Raw genomic sequence first — 16,368 nt, forward strand, 5'->3', positions numbered from 1 at the left:
TAATAAATACTGCTATTACTGATATTGTATTATGACAGTAATAAATCACAAAAGTAAAAAACGAATGCTTTTAACCCCAAATTCCCATTAGTAAGATCAAATAGAATATTATAAGCACATCTCTTCAGTAGCTTAATTTTCCTTTGGAGATTTTTCTTTATTTTTAATGAAAAAGAAAAAATAAATAAATACATCTGTGTTCAAAGTTAAAACCTTGAAATCTTCCAGAAAGGTGAATTCTACCATTTTCTCAACAGCCCTTTCTTGACAGTGAAGCTCATGTGGATGTGCCCATTTGTGGACTGAGCCTTGCAATATCAAGGCATTTCTAATGTGAGCACACTTCCTGCATCAGCAGGAGCTAGCTGCCCTCCTGCCATTGATCTTTCTCTTTGTGACAGCAAAAGGTGGTGGAGACACGTGCATGGCCAGAAGAAAACATCCTCAACTGTGCTTCTCCAAGGTTCAAAACACAGAACTGAAGGAGGTTGTTTAGATTCCATTGTCTGGGTTTGTAATGATGCTGATGCTTCACAATGGTAACTTGCAGAAGAGAGTACTGGGACGGTGAAAATACCCCTACCCATTTCTGTAGTAAGACTGATGGCAACCCAGGGTAGAGGGTAACACCAGATATGGTCCAGAAAGAGACATACATTTCTCCTTTTTCAGTATTTTAACTGGTGTTAATATAGATACTAATAAATCTGACTCTTTTTTGTCAGGCCAGTTGGTGCTGTCTCTGGCATGAGTTCAAAGGTACAAGATCAGATCCCACACCTGATTCACAGAAAATATAATAGCTGAAGCCACTCATAATTTCATTTATTGGACATGTATTTGTGGATTCAGCCATGTGAGTGCCTTACAGTTATCTTCTAAAAGTTTAACACAAATTATATCAGGATTCACCTCAACTTTATTTTCTCTATGGCAAAGTATCATTGGACATTGTGATTAACACTGTAGCAAAAAAAACACAAAAAACCAAAAACAAAACAACAACAACAACAACCAAAAAAACCAACCAAACAACAACAACAAACAAAACCCCACAAAACCAAACCCCATTTGGAATAAATGGACTTAGTCAGTTTTTGGCCTTGTCTCTCCAGGTGACAAAGAAAGAAAGAACAAAAAAACCCCACATGCTTTCCTGAACCATCATACCATTTTTGAGTTAGTAAAATTACTGACACAGATTCTCTCCTGGATGATTTGCCTTTATTGTTTTGTCAAGACTTGTCTAATGCACAGAAGAGAGCAAGGCTGACTTGTGTGGAAAGGCAAGAATGTGGTCACTAGGCGGTGTCTGCCCTAAAGTTTGCTGGGACAACTAAACGCTAACAGTTTTGCAGCCCTTTACATCCAGACTGCTGTCTTAGCTGAGCAGATCAGGTATATAACCATTATACTATATTTCTGTTACTTCCTTTATCAAACACAGCTGTTACTTTGAAGCTTCTTTTGTCCCCTATTTCTCTTTCCTTTTCTTGTCTCTTCTTCTTTCTTTGGAGGTTAATGGGATGTAGCTCATCAGTGATCTCAGGTCAAACCGTTTGGCCATTCCTATCTAGAAGTCATCTAATGAGTGAACTAGCTCTTGATGTTGGCAACCAGAGGTCAATCTGATTTTGTATTAACTTGAAGAAGGTCAAATGGTCTCTAAATTTGATAAATATCCCATTTCTTGAACTGCTGATGGAGAGCATAGACAAGGTGAAAGCTAATACAATTCTGGACTTGTGCAGCCACACAAATAGATACTACAGCTTAATTTACACAAGATATAACTTAGACATGGCATGTGCTCCAGAAACTAATTCTTATGTATTTCAATTAAATTAGAAAAAAATAACAACAAAGAGCATATTTGATAAATTTAGCCTCTTTCGGTACATAAAAAGTCCCTGAACAAAAATTTTGAGTATAACTGACATTATTTCCCTTATCTGAATCTACTGTAAAAAAATTCCCTTTTAGATAGGCTTGCCCAACATATTATGAGAGTTCTTCTTGAAAGTGGAAGGTAGTTATAGCTGGAAATTAAACCTGAAATATTTACAAATGTTCCTTCAAAACTGTAAATGTATTCAATGCTGCTAAATTCAAAGCTTTTTGGTCATTTTAGCCCAGTCTCCATCCTATAGCATTCTATCAACCGCACATTTGCAGAAAACATATGTAAACTTTTCATCTCTCTTGGAGAGACTGAGATGACAGCTAGGGAGTTATCACATTTTCAGTGAATTGGTTCTAACTGTAAATGACAGGAAGTCACAAACTCCTCACTTTTCAGTTGAAATTCAGACTTTGGGGTGTTCCACTGTCACAGTATTTTGACTTTATTCTTTCTCCTTTCTTGTTTTGGGCTTCCTTTTCCTCTGTTAGTGTCTGGTTGATCAAGAGCCCCTTTTCTTCTTTCTTTTTTTCTTTTACAATTCCCAGTTATGATACTCAGAAATAACAGAATATGATGTGATTAACAAAGTAACAGAAATGATGTGATTAGGCCAAGCAAACCTTTCGATTAGAAAGGTACTTAGTGATCAATGTCTGCAATTTTGTATTGAAAGCTATAAAATGCTGAAATATGTGGTTTCCATTGACACATCATAATATTTTGTTATTTCATATTCTGCTTGTGCTTCTTAGAAGGTGCTTCCTGGCAGGTAACTTTGGATTCCAGTGCTCCACATTACCTTTGTCTGTCAACTGAATGAGATGAATTATGCTTAGTCATAACAACAAAAATTTGTGGGAGGGCTGTAGTGCATCATGGATGTGAGATATCTTGCAAGGAAGAATATAGGCTTTGGAAAATGAGAACGAGATACACCAGTAGATCATCTCCCATGAGAAAAGCCAAAACCCACAGTGGTATCAAAATAGTTCATATGATGGGTGGGATTTAACTTTTTTCAGCCATTCTTGTGAAACTCAAAATACTCAAATTTTCTCGTATGAAATATATATAACAAGAAATGTTTTGAAGCAGATTAGATTCCATTCAGTTCATGAATCTGGGAGAATGTGCATGCTCAAATTCTATGTGCTGAATGCTATTTCCAGCAAGAAATGACATGCAATTTGCCAAACATATTTTGAGGCAAATTAGTCGAATTTGTAATTTTAAAAGGGAAAAACACATTTGCCAATGCATCTTTTCTTTCTACTAGCTCTTTAATTACCTGAGGTTTTCTGCTCTCAACTATTCCCTGTATACACAAGCAGTGGGGCTGCATTCTTAGGAGACTCTCAGTGGTGTCTCTGGGCAGTTTATTGCTTGAAGGATGTAACTGAAAAAATACAAGTTGGCCAATACTTTTCAGGTAAAAGAAAGGCTGAATATTTTCAGGGACATTGACAATATAGCAATTTATGAACTAATTGCCTAGTCTATAGAACTAATTTGTCTTCTACGAGTATTGCACACAAAAGAAAAAAACAAAACAAAAAAAATTCCCCCACTCTTGAAAGGACAAAGTATTACTTACTTGATTTTTCAGTTCTCCTTCTGTTTCATAGCAAGTAAATCTTGGTAAATCTGAGCTGATTTGAGATTGACTCAAAGCTGACAATCTAGAATAATTATGTAACCACAGTCAAACCTAGGGTTACAGTAAGGTGGACAGCAACAAGCTCAGAAGTGACTCAAGGCAAAGGAATAAGTGAAGGAGAGCATTGTTTCACGGCCAGTTTTTCAACTTTCCTAGTGTTCTTTCTGACTTTTTTTTTTTAAACAAAAAAGCAAGCAAGAATGTATAGAAAATACAGAGAAGATATTATGCAATGTCACCCATAAAAATATTAGTAACAGATAACACTCAGATGATTTTGATTACTCTTGCCAGTGTATAGAATACAGTCTCTTGGTAACCATTGCCAACTGTGTACTTTGATACATGCATGTGCACTGCACAACAGTGACATGATATCAAATATTGTCTACTCGATACAACTGTTAATTGTTCATAAGCACTTTAATGAATATTTAAAGGGAATTAACAACACGATATAAGCACATGTTTAAATCTACTCCTGTTCAACAAAACACTTAACTCCACATACACCTGGACCTCAAGCAAAATTTAAGCAAATTAAGCAGGATATATGCAAATTAATATCATCAGTGTCCAGAAGTACCAATCAAACCCCTGTAGAGGCAGTGTGATATAACCCAGATAAGAACTGTGACTTAACTGGAATATATATCTTCTGATACCTGAGATAGCTTGTTTAACACTAGCTCTGATACCTTTCTATGACTCAAATCAACACTTTTCAAAATTATTAATTCCAAGATGAAACCAAGTATCTAGGTTTTTAAATTTGCATCCACTCATCTGAATTTAATAAATCAAGGTGTAGTGGACAGCTATTGCATTAGTCTTGATTTCAGTTATTTTGCAGAGGAAAAGTGGACTGTTAAATTTAAACCTTTTGTATTAGTAATTGCTTCTAGACTTCTAGAAGGGAAGAGGAGAGTTTTTCTTTTATTTAAAACTTCACATAAGATTGCATCTTTTTCTAAACAAGTTTTTTTTTTTTTTTTCAGGAATACTTTGTGTTCATCGATTGCTCTTGGTTATGTTTGTGCTTCGTTGTAGACAATGCACAAAAAGGCAGTAAAATACACATCTTTGAGAATGCCTTTTGTTGGGACTGTCAATGGGATGTAGAGTTTGTCTTTAGTTACTACTCTGCAATCTGCCCCTAAGACATATTACAAGCACATATCTTACCAAGACTGAGCTTTGCTGAGTTCCATGTTCTGTTATTGCTTTGTCTGCTGTATTAAAAGCCTTGTAATATCACTGTTAGCCACTTCCCCAACGTAATGTCTAAGATTCAAAAGAAGATATCTGGACCAATAATGGTTTTACAGTCATCCAGCCAGACCACAGTAATACATGCAAAGTCAGGAACCTCATCATCACGTCAGGGATGGCAGTAGTAACCTCTCTAGGCATTAACTTAGCAATTAAATAGCATGAAACAACATGTTGGGCTTCTGTCAGTGAACAACATGTGCACTGAATAAGAGATGCCACGTAAAGCTAATGATGCTGACATTGTATATTTAAGTTTGCTCAGGGCCTTAGTCTTCCTGTACAGTTCTATTTCCCACTCTTACTTTGTAAAGAGCTACTTGGTCCTTCTTGAGGGGACAAATCAGTACTTTCACCAAATTCTCATGACTTCTTCAACTCATATAATGAGTACAGAGGCTTCAACAGGTCTCTAAATATAGCTGATTTTTCAGTAGGTATAAAGGCCCTTGCTGAATGGTTACCACAGTGTCATAGACAGGTCTGTTATGGTTTAAAAAAATTTCATGGTAAGGGGAGTTCTGTTCTATAAGTTTTTTAGAGTTTGTCTATGTTGGAGTGTTTTGTTTATCCATTCTCGTTTTAAGCCATTACTAGTTAATCCAATACACATTAAAAAATAGACTAGAGGACACATAACTTGAGAACAAAAGTGAAAATTACTTGCTTTTCTGAAAGCCTCATTAATATTCATATTTTCTCTTTAAATCATCCATTTTTGTCTACCAGAATTAGAAATCACCTACACTTTAGTCTTGAAATGAACTTTAGAGAAAGCAATCATAGAGACTGCTTTAAAGACGACAGTATTGGTGTAATTTCTCTAAAGTTGTTGGAATGAGCAAGCACCATAAGGACAAAACATCCAGACTGCTTAAAAGCCTTCTCAGAACAACCAGACTATGAAAATGTGCTGACACCACCCACAGGAGATGAATGATCAAACCTCCAGGCAAGCTGCAGCTCATCTTAGTCAGAGAGGATTGATTCTGAATGCAACTATTGTTGAAGGATGCTGATTGAGTTTCATTCATTCTTTTAGTCTAATATTTTCCCTTGATGATAACAAGAATTTTGTGGAGTTTGATAAAGAGCAAACACCAAGCCATTTTTGGATGACTAATCCTACACACCAGGAAAGACTGTGAATGACAACCTGGAAAGTAGCTTTGTAGAAGAGACCACAGGGTTCTGGGAGACAACGAACAGATTTTTAGCCAGAAGTGTTCTTTTGTGACAAGGGAGGACAGCAGATTGTGTTAGGAGGAGCATCACCAGCAGGTCAAAGGAGGTGATCCTTCTTCTCTCGTCTCTACTCAGGGCCTTCACTGTCTAGTGAAGTCTGAATTTAGTATTCATCCAGTGAAGGAACAGAATATGATACTAGACTGTGAAAGAGATAAATATTGTTTTGGACAAATAAGAATAACTCATAGATAGAAAACAATAGCATGAAAAATAGTTTACAATCAGAGCATAGGCTGTAAGACCCTTGCTTAGAAGATTTACTTGGAGTAACAATAGCATTTATAAACATCAAAGCCTGCTTATAGATTATTCAAAAACAGAATGGGAGACTAAATTCATCAAATAAATTGTTTGCTGCAAATAGTTCTCCCAGCTCTTTCATCTGTACCTAATTGGCTATCAATAATACATGGAAATGCTGAGACACTTAAAGAATCATGTAACAGGCATTCCATTATGTAATTAAGAATCATTAACTATATTAATGACCTTCCTAATTCTTATATTGTTAACCGATGAGTAATGCTTTTTGTCAGGAATATATTTTCAAACTTCCTTGCACTGAGGAAAAAGATGTATCTTGCTTATCTAACTCCTGCAGGTAATTCACACAAAAGATTTGGTCTGAATAAACCTTGAGAAAGCTCAAACAAAAGCCAGATGACTAGTTCACACCTCACTAGAGGATTAAGAAAAATAAAGATTGGTAAACTTAATATTTCCAGATTGTGACTAGAAAGCTTATAGAGGCTCAAAAGGAAAAAAAACCTGTAACCATTTATGTGTATGGGCAGAATACATACAAAACTAGAAGACTGCTGCAGAACTGTAGGACTGCAATATGAAAATCACAGATTTTAGCACCTGCCATGTGAAAATGCTGGCCACACAAGTTAAATCTGTCAAAAGATGACAAAACTTGTGTTGTTTGCTACATAAAGCGTACAATATTAGTTCATGAATTTGTTGATATTGAGCCCTTCTCTGTTTATTTTTTTAACATTTTTTTGGGGGGTATATTGATATTCTAGTTGTATAAGAGGAAATAATACATTAAATTAGTTTTAAGTGAATATTTTAAGGGGTCTTGCTAACCCCTAAGTCTTTGTGGCCACCAGTAGCTAGCCAGTGTTGTTGCATGGTTGTGTAAACATGGCTCTTCATGGAATGTAAAGATGCTAAGTAGTATTAGATTTCTTTTATGTTAAAAGATTGTTTTTTTGTTTGGTTGGTTGGTTTGGTTTTCTTGTTTTTTAATGTTTTGGATTACGACTTCCTCAGCAAGCTCTGGTACTTTTTGTCTCAAAGGTGAAGGGCAGAATGGCATCTGAGAAGAAAATCTTGGAAAAAGCTATTCAGGAAAGTCAAGCAGGGTGGTCAGAGTATGGCAGATTATGTGATAGCCTACTGTGGAAGACTTTTTGTCATGGTTTTACAATGCTCAGTATGGGATATCTTAGTATGATGAATTCACACATGTAACTTCTTGGGACAAAATATACTCAATAATGAAGCCAACAATGTAACTTACCAAAAGGCATTCCTTCTGCAGTGGTTGAGGAGGACAAAGACCCTCAGTGTGTCCCTAGGGCTTTGCTGCCAAATTCTCATCCACAAATCAGGTTCCAAAAAGGGCTAGTATTTACACATCAATTTTCTACTGTATGAAGTATGGTGGTGGAACTGTAACAATATCATTAAATAGGCTTTACAATTGCAGAAACGTTTCTTGATAGGCCTTTCAGATGTGATGTCTTCTCCTGGAAAAAAATCATCTTCTGCAGGGAAAAATTAGCTTTTTCCAGGAAAAGTTCTTTGTGTCTGGAAATAGTTAACTGCTGTGATAAGTAAAGAGGAATGGGAGGCCAGGACCACACCTCACTTCAGTCAGCATTTCTTCTTCATGTCATCACAACAGGGACATACTGGGCCTTCAGCCAGTCACAGTGTCTGTTTTAGACCTGCATGCTTATCAGCAGTTTTGAGCTTTCCTCTTTTCAATATTTTTGCTTCCAACAATGCTTGTTAAATGTAAATCCAATATATAACTCCTGCAGAGAAAAGAAGCCCTCAACCTAAACTTGGCTAATACAACAATTTTTGAGTTTTATTGAAAAATAATAATCAGTCGGTTTGTCCTATTCAAAAAGTACTTCTGAAAGTATAATTATGGCCCTTCACAAATCAGACATAAAAGGATTTTGCATATCAAATAATGCTGTGGGCCTCATAATGCTTTTATTTTTTTTCTCCCTACATATAGAGGAGCATTGAAGAGTAAAAGCAAAGTGTGCATTTCCTGCCATCAGGAATCTATTCACTGTCCTCTTCAACATTAAAAATATTTTCTCCTCTCATTTATGCAAATAGTTATGACTTTGCTAAACAATCACAATACATTTTCCATATATTTCAAGCTTGTATGGATGCTTCTGTATTTTCACTACTGCACTTCACAGTAGGTTTCTCTCATATTTTGCAGTGTTACCATCTCCACTGTGATTTCTGTTTTGTTTTCTTTAACATTCTGTCTAGCTCACAAAATATTTTTTAAGTCCCCTGGGAGCAATGTCATCTTCTGCACTTTATCAAGAGAAACTGTATCTAAAGAAGTTAATAATACAGGAGGATCTAATAATAAGTGGGATATAATAATAGAGGGGAGTAAAGAAAACCTGGGGAACTACAGTCCATTCAGTCTCACCTCTGTGCTAGGTAAGACCAGGAAGCAGATCCTCCTGGTAACTGTGCTAAGGTACATGAAAAATAACAAGGTGATCAGTGACAGCTAACATGGCTTCACAAACGCCAACTCATGCCTGACAAATATGGTGGCTTTCTATGACAGACTTACAGCTCTGGTAGATATGGAAAGAGGAAACGATGTAATCTTCCTGGATTTGTACAAGGATGTCCTGCATGACATCTCTTTCTCTAAGATAGAGAGATACAAAGAATAGAGTAGCCTTTTGTTTACTATTTGCCTGTTGAAAGCAAGATCTTCAGCCTACAGGTTTTGGTGCCAGTAACCATTTGAGGACAGAAAGCTTGAAGAATAAAAGAGGTTTTAACATTAGCTCTTTCCAAATGGTCTTGACTGGGTTTATTTCCAGTGTAGCAGAAGACAGGACATTTTTTCACTCATTACTTTCATAAAAGACAACATACCCTGAATTAGCATGATCTGATTTTTCCTGAGTTTTGTTACTACCAAATCTTTGATACCAGAAATCAAATAAGGCTTCAGAAAACATACAGACTGGTAGATACCGAATCTTCTTAAAACAGGGGCCAAAGATCAGAAATGTATTGCAGAGTTGGGAAATAAGTGCTCATATAAAGTGGCAGCTGCTTTTGATGAAATTATTGAAAATTGGTGCACAGATGAACAAGAAAACAGATTTTCCCTTAATGATTCCCCAGATTCTTAAATTAAGCCTAGTAAGTAACAGGATCCTTCCTGTATTTCAAAAGATACCTCACATCCAGGTGCTGAACCACATTTTATAAAGCCCTAGAAACAAGAGTTTAAAAATTCAACAGGAAAAAAAAAAGAAAGGTCTGTAATTCCTCCACAGATGTCTCCTTTTCAAATATAGCACAGGAGTGTTCATTTAACGCAGAGCCACGCTTTTCATGTGTAGCTCAGACTGCTTGCAAAGGAACAATGTAAGCATGTTACAACTTGGAACTAGTCATATAAGACCTCACAGGTATAACATCCACATTTTCAAGTGGATTACTTTTGGACTTGGAAAGTAGATAAGGTGGCAAGTATTCCTAAAAAAAAGTGGCTATGCTTGAAGAGATAGCAAAAAATGCATATTGAAGAATTCTTTCAAAACTGGCAGCTGGTTGACTTGTTGAGAAAGACCCTTAGGGCTAAAGTTTTTTCCTATCCATTTAATTTTTATCTTAGTAGTACTTATTGACAATAATGCTCGAAATGTGCATCTGCAATTACAGTTTAAGGAAACCAGAAAGATAGTATTGTAATATTCTTGCTACAGTGATGTGAAACTGGCAGAGCTGAGCTCATGTCTTTTGGCTTGAAAGTGAAGTAGGCTGGATTCATTTACCTAAACTGCTTAAATGATACCTATGTAATTTTAGAGGACCTCAGGTACTCAGTCTAACCTTCAAAAGGACATAGGTATATCTAATGTGGTACATTGTATCTGAAAACCTAGTGTAGATATTTCAGGGAGCTTAACTTTTCTCAAATAGTATTAGATATCTGTGCTTGAGCAAATTAATCCCATCCTTCTTTTGAAACATAGTAAGGTAAGTCTGCTGAATTTTATTCAAGATTTCTGGTAGGCTGAACAAATTCATTGTGCATAGCTGTATGCATCAAATGTTTTTCTGAAGCACTGAACTTATCAGGTCTGGGTTCATGCAGTTCCTTTGCAGCCATGTTGTAAATCTAGTGCATCATACACTATTCAATGCATTGTGTGCAAACTGCCCAGCTGTCATATTCATGCCCAGATGGTTTTTCAGTTCTTGAAGGCAGTTGCCTCATTGTACAAAAGTTATATGCTGCATATGCTTGCTTTTTCATCTAAACATTTTTGACCTGGGTCCAGAAGATAGATCTTACCAGTAATAAGCAAGAAAGACTTTCAGCACCTTCACTTTATCCAGAGCCTAGGTCCCTTGTTCATTGAGCAGTGACTGTGCTCACGTTCTCCCTAATTTTATTATAATTATGGAAGCAATTTTTCATGCTCTCGAATTCCAGTACCAGCTGAGCTCTAACTTTTCTAAATGCATCTTTTCATGCTTGAGAAATATCTCTGTACTTCTTCTGGGCATCCTTTCTGTGCTTTCACTTTCTGCACCTTCTGTGCACTCCCCTCTCCTTCTTCATTCTCTTCTCCTCCTACCACTCTTAAGCCTTGCCACCCTTCCTCCTTTGTTGTTGTTGTTTTTTGGCATTGGAGGTCACTTCATTGCTCAATTAGTTCCATGTTCATCTGACAGCCTACAGCTGCACTTGTGTAACTACCTGTAAATCAGGATTGTAACTTTGGTTCTTAAAGGAAGACTGCTCTTTAAAATAAATGTCTATCCTGGTTTCTTTGTCCCCTAGAGTGGTTTTCCATGGAATCCTGCCATACAGATCCCTCAAAAACCATACTGCATCATGGACTCCCTGTATTTCAATTACTTTCAGTTTCTTTGAAGATGTCGGAGTCTACAATCTCACCTTCACTGTTACCAAGTCACATTCAATCTTAACATCTTCCTCATTTGCTAGTAACAGATCTAGCAGATTGCCTGTTGAGCATTAGCAGATCTATCAGCTGCAGCAAGAAACAATATTGACACATGCCAGGGGTCTCTTGGTCTGCTCCCAACCAGCTATGTTGTCCTTCCTGAAGACAAGGAGGTGTTTAAGGTTCCCCATGAATACCGGCACCTATCATCATTTAGATACTTTCAGTTGTCTTAAGGATTTGTACACTTATTTATCCATCTGTAGCAGACAATTGCCATGACAGGTAGTGTTGGCCTACCATTTCTAACACATAAACCTTTATTTTACCCCTAATCTGGTGTAATTGAGAAGTGTAACCTGTTCTGCCTATTCATTGTATGAGGAGCTGCTGAGGGAGCTGGATTTGTTTAGACTGTAGAAAAGAAGGCTAAGGGGAGATATTATTGTTCTCTACCTGAAAGGATGTTGTAGAGAGGCTGATGTTGGTGTCATATCCCAAGCAACTAGCAATAGGAAGTGGGCTTAAGTTGTGCCAGGGGAAATTTAGGTTGGGTATTAGGAAAAAAAATATTTAAGAGTGGTGAGGCATTGGAACAAGCTGACCAGGGAGGTGGTGGAGTCACCATCCCTGAAGGTTTTCAAGAAGAGTGTAGATGTGAAGCCTCAGGATATGGTTTAGTAGTTCAGATCAGTTGGATTACGGTTGGACTTGATGATCTTAAAGGTCTCTTCCAACCTTAATGATTCTATGATTGTATGATTCTATGGTTAGCTAATATATATCAAAAATAAACCATGTGAAGGCAGTACAGTTTGATGTTAAGTCTGTATTTATAATCAGATATGCAAGATCAACCCATTTATTTGATCTTTTTTAGTTCTTCCATTCACATAGCTATATTAGTGTTATAAAGTTTCTGTCAAAAGAAAACCACTTTTGATTTGTTTTGTCCTTTCTTCTACAATGAGAAAAGGTATTTTTGTTAAAGAGACTGCAATGGAATAATTAATGCCTCCTTACTTTGTGTATTGCTCTCTCTATGCAGGAGTTGCACACAATTTAAAACATCAATGAGAAGCAAATTGTTGCAAATTACTATTCTTTCCTCAGTATCCAATAATTTGCTAGAACCAATAACAATGCTGTCAGAATGTAACCTTGGATCAGTTCTGTTCTGTAGTGAACCCATTAATTGTTCTCACAATACTAATCCTTTAAGAATACTCAACAAGCCCATGCTAACTCCTTGAGGTTTTTTTTCCTCCCCTGTTTATAGACTTGAGTGCTATATTTCTTCTGGTGTTAGTGCTCCTGAACAGCAAACAAAAAAGAAAGAAAAGCAAAACAAGTGCAGGCAACTCAGAGCTTGAGCTAAATGAGCTATTACCACAGCACTGATACAATGTCGACTACTCTGATGATAAAATTATGATAAAATCCTCTTTCAGTTCTTCTGACTTAGTGTTTCTCCATATGAGAACTCCAAAATCTGGAGTAAATGCACATATCTACATTTCTCTGAGAGTCCTTGATGGATTCATCTTATAAGTGTATGCCTTTTTCCAAGATTAAAAGAAATTCATTTTTGGAGGTGAGTTGGTTTCTCAGATCCAGGAATATACCTGGACATGCTCAAAAGTAGTTAGGGAGAAGAATTAACAACTACATCTGTGCTTTCCAAGTAAATGTACTAATTAACCACAGAGTATGATACAGCATCTCCCTGTATCATTCTGAACTGTGAAGATTTGAGATATCTTAAATGATCTCACATTTTCTGAGAGCTATATACACACACTCAGACAGCTACTGTGAAGCTGTCGATATGCAGTAGCAGGTTACTCTGCAATAACTCATTTGCATTTTGAAGCCATGTGCCAACATACTTAAATCAAGCTGTTCTGCCTGTAAATTGAGAATCCTATCTACTCGACACTCTCAGACAGTGATTTGTAGCTCACTTCTCAGGCAAGAGGTGAAGTGTTGTGCCAGATTAGATAAAATTTTTTGCCTTCTTCCCAGTTGTTCCACCATCATTTCATGGCAAAATTATGGTGTCGAAGCACAGAGAGAATAAGCAGGTGTTTCCTACTCCACCCAAGGTCAGGACATCCTTTTCTGTGGCACAGTCATGTTCTGGACCGGGGTTTTGCAGAGGGGTTTGTAGGGTGAAGAAGTGGCATCTGGGAAAGGAGTACTGTCTGTGAATTTCATGATGACACTTCTTCTTTTGGAAGACTGCTGTTCATTGATGTTCTTTAACATGATTTTTATGTTTTGTATTTAAATACCGTGTCATTATTGTGAGAGTACTGGATTTTCTTTTGTAATTGAAAGAAGTCATAGAACAGTAACTTCACATTTAAAAAACAACAGGAACAAAACAGAATGCAATTACTAAATAGACAGTAGAGTTAAAGGTGCATAAAGACTGGATTTACAAGCCTTGTCAAAATTTCTGACAATTCTCATATTCAGTGTGTTATGTTTTTGTTGTTTTACTAGTGATACTGTGAAACTCTATGAACTGTAAAAACACTTGGAAGTGAAGCAACTGACTGCATTGTTAGGCCATGGCAATCTTTCCACCAAATCTTGAAAATCAGTATTGACAGAAGTCTACCAAGATAAAAATCTTCCCAAAGTGTCTTTGATACCATGACATGTAAACAGATACAGAGGGATTTTGCAGTAAAATATGTGGGGGCTTTGATAAACAACAGGCTGAACACGAGTCAGAAGTGTGGCCTTGTAGCAATGACATTCAATTGTATATGGGGCTATAATAGCAAGGGTGTAGCCAGAATCTTAGGAGAGATGCTTTTCTCCCTCTCTGTTACCTGTGAAGTATCTGGAGTATTGTGTCCAGTTTTGATTTCCCCAGAACAAGAAAGACCTTTGCATTCTGGAGGGAGTCCAGAAGGGCCACCAAGCAGATTAAGGGGCTAGAGCACAGCGTATAGAAATGAGGAATATGAAGGGATAAATAGCAGGACATTTTTAAAAGAAGTATTCAAATTAATGGCTAGGGAAGAAATCCATATATTTTTTAAGGAGTTTGTGTAGTGAAATATTGCATTACCCCAAGCTCATAAGAGTGTACAGATACAACTACTGCCATGTCTAAAAATACTGCTAGTTTTGTCGGAGGCAGCAGGAAATAAGAAAGCATCATTTGATACAACAACTTTCAAGATCATTGATCAGTTAGAAGCACTGATAATAAAATAACTGCCAACACTGTTACAAAAATTTCACACTCTGTGAATAAAAATTAACTTAATCAATGTGCATGTGTTAAATTCTGATATTTAGTCATTCTATGAGATGAAATGAAGCTAATCATCATCAGCTACTGCTGCATACCAAACTCAGATGGGTCTCCACGGAAAAGCACTCTGGCATCTGTCTGACCTTCATGAAGAAGTTCAAGTGCTTTTGGTAGGTAAGTCATCCCTTGTTGAACACCTATGTGACAAACATTTTCTTTCACGTTGGGTTTCCTGAGGTAAGATTTTTAACACGCTGTCTTCCTTCCACTTGACAGACAACCATATGATATTAGCTGCAAGGCAGAGGGATCTCAAGGCAAAACTGATTGATTTCTGGGAAACTGCAGTTGCAGAGTCACAGGGTTTACAAGGTTAGTTAGAATCTTAGGGATCAGAGTCCCCCTTTTGAGAGATACTATTGGTAAGGATGTTGTTGTTTATTTAAATGCACCAAAAGGCAATTTTTTTTCCTAATGGATCAAATACTTAACACAATTGGACATGCAATGCATTCTTTGCCAAAGCTGATTCTCTGTATCATTTGACAGCCTAAGTTAATCTCCTCAATAACTGGTATTCCAGTGTCATATTTTAGCAGCAAGGTCTGGATGAGTATGAGTAAAGAGTTTATTGAAATATATACTAAATTACTACTACTTATCTCAATGTGCCCTGAGCAAAACCAACTCTTTATCAATGAAATTGATGCACAGGAATTGGTTTGTAAGTGTTAGTGTTTTACCATTTGCCTTACAGCCATCAAGAGAGGCAAGCACAAGTCTCTCAAAATAACATAGGCATGACTGAACATTTGGCTCATTTTTAACAGGAATAGTTCATTCACAATCTGAAACTGTTCCATTGTGACATGATTTATTTATTTTTAAATGACCTTTTATGGCTTTTTGCTTTGGGGGAAGCTCACATGTATTAGATTACCAATGACACATTTCTAACACATTGCTAACAGGTTTTGGAAATAAAGCTCATTAACAGAAACTGAGTCACTGTAGAAGATCACACAGATTTCATTAAAACTATCCATCCTTTCCAGGAACAAGGATGACCTCTTTCAGTTCCACAATTCCAAACCAGTCCTGATTATGAGTTCATAGCACTTCCCTTTTTCTCACATCTAGTTTCAAACCAAGCAAGCTTGAAGCTGTGACAGAGCTTATACTTTCAGCACTGTAAAGTCAAGAAAACTGAAGTCCTATTCAGGACTTTGGAATATGGGTTTTTCAAGGATCAAGTCTTCAGCCCATAGAAATTTTGTGAACCTCTGCTTATTTAAGAAAACATCTATGAAGCAGAATGAGCACTTTCAGAACAAGTTTTGTTTATGTCAGTCCAACCAGTTCTTGAATCCATCTCTGCACATTTCCACTCTGCAGATAATTTAGCATTGAAAATGTTGCATAGGAAAGATGGAAATTCTCTTGGAGATTTGCAATACCTGACTGGACAAAGTCCTAAGTAGTCTAACCTTAATTCATTGTTGACTCTGCTATGAGGTGGAGAAGGGACTTGAGACCAGGTCCTTGGACAAGAGATCTCAAGACGTCCAAATCACCTGATTGTGTAAAGCCCCTTTAGGATTATCAGGATCTTCTGGCTTGAGAGTAACCCCGAAGAAAAGGACTTGGGGATGCTGGTGGATGAGAAGCTCAACACGAGCCACCAGTGTGCACTTTCAGCCCAGAAAGCTGATCACACCCTGGGCTGCATCAAGAGAAGCATAGCCAGCAGGTCAAGGGAGGTGATTCTCCCCCTCTACTCTGCTCTGGTGAG

The sequence above is a fragment of the Indicator indicator genome, chromosome 9, assembly GCF_027791375.1.
Source record: "Indicator indicator isolate 239-I01 chromosome 9, UM_Iind_1.1, whole genome shotgun sequence".
NCBI lineage: Eukaryota > Metazoa > Chordata > Aves > Piciformes > Indicatoridae > Indicator > Indicator indicator.